Below are 2053 nucleotides of genomic sequence, written 5' to 3'. Positions count from 1 at the left end.
ATCTTGAAGACTCACCAAGCAAAGGGCACCCCAAAACTGAAGTCAGGATAAGGAGGTAGACTCAGGTATGTGGTTAAAGGTCTGTCTCAAGTAATTGTCCCACTCTTTGGAAGGGCAATCTTAGAGGGAAGATGAAGCTTTACTTCCATGCCTACATTTTAGAGGCAGAGTCAACTTTTGATTGGATGTGCTAAGGAGAAGTAGAATTGTAGACCTAATTCTTCAATCATTTGGTTGACATTGGGCTGCATTTTTTTAACATACCTTGAATGTGAGTGTGAAAAAAGCGTCCTGCATTTTCCCCTCCCCCATTCAAGAAACAGTATGCTCATTTTGCTAGGCACTAAGATATGTGTTAAAAATATCAAGTTGAATGCTTAGTTGTTTTTCATAGCATTCTTTATAGTGAAGGGATGGAACAACTTAAGTTTTCAATAGGGAGAGAGAATTTCATTAACTGTACATCCACACAATGGAATATTATACAGCCATTGAAATGATATGTAGAGATAGGGAAAGCCTCATTTAAGAAGACCAAAAACAATGAAGCAATAAAGGAAAACAGTGATAAACTTGACTATATCAAAATACATCAACCTTCTGTATGACCAAAGTTAAAAGATAGGCAAAAGAGTAGGAGAAACTAATTTCCAACATATGTGTTAAACAAATAATTTATAGTCAGACTATATGAAGAATTCCTACAAATCAACTCAAAAGAAAAAATGGACAAAAGATATGAATTTCCAATTACCTGAGGCAATAGGCCAAGAAACATTTGAAAAGATGTTTGTTTAACTTGACTAGTGTTAGAGAAATGCAACATGAAATGAGAAATAATTTTTACCTGTAAAGATTTACAAATAGTAAAAAGATTGGAAAACTCAATTGTTGGGAGGATGTGGGGAAAAGATTATTTTTATGCATTTTGATGAGAGTGTAAGTTGAGATGCCTTTTTAGAAAGAAGTTTGGCAGTACCTTTTAAAAGTTAAAATATGTCTACTATTGATTTAGTAGTTTCACTTCTCAATATCTATCTCTGAGAAATACTTGTACATGTGCACAAAGATGCACATGGGAAGATTTCATCACATCCATTGTTTCTAACAGCACCAAATATAGATGCAACTTAGATGTCCATTAATAGTAAATATTTAAATAAACTATGGTGCATCCATGCTACATACACAAAAATTTTTATGTCTTATTGTTAAGTGAGAAAAGTAAGTTGTAAGTAGTATATACTACAGTGATTTTCAGTTCCATCAGACTGAATGTCCCCTTTTGTAACAAATATTTTGTAATGTCTCCTTTACTTCATTGGAATGAAATCTGTAAACTATTGCACGTGATTCTGCACCATTTCAACCAGAATCGATACAACACCATAAATGTGATATAAAGAAGAAATAATAGAAAAGCAGCTTGGTAGTAAAGTTTTAAGTATTTTAACATACATATAAATGCTCAGATTCCACCATACTGGAATGAAGTAATCAAGCGCTCACCCCAACATAGATTCACTATAGTTGTAAACACTAAAAATGCTACCTGGTACGTGTATGTTGTATTGGTGAGTTGAATACCACGGTGGCACTGCCATCAGCAGTGTCATTTTCCAAATGATATACAATCTTTGACAAATTTCTCAGTAAGGCAAAGTTTGGTTTTTCCCTTGATTTACACAGTGGTTGAATTCCTGAAAAGTTCTGTGTGTATTAAAATCACGTAAAACAGTTAGGGGCTAGACTCAAATGAATATAAGCATGTGTTCCACCTACATCAGTGGCCAGACATTCATTTGAAAGTCATGAGGAGGGGGCGTGTAGGATGGTTCTTTGCTGTGAGGAGCTGCCCTCTGCCTTTCAGGATATCTAGCATCCTTGACCCCTTACCCATTAAATGCCAACCTTGGGCTCCAGTTTCAATAACCAGAAATGCCCCCACTTACTTCCTAATCGCCCTTGGGGGCATAATGCCACCCCTGCTGAGAACATCATTCTAGAGTATTTTAGAGTACTCCAAGCTTTTCAGCCTCTTAAGAGCTCATGT

Source organism: Camelus dromedarius, chromosome 11 (genome assembly GCF_036321535.1).
Source record: "Camelus dromedarius isolate mCamDro1 chromosome 11, mCamDro1.pat, whole genome shotgun sequence".
Taxonomy (NCBI): domain Eukaryota; kingdom Metazoa; phylum Chordata; class Mammalia; order Artiodactyla; family Camelidae; genus Camelus; species Camelus dromedarius.
This window is presented reverse-complemented; position numbering follows the sequence as displayed.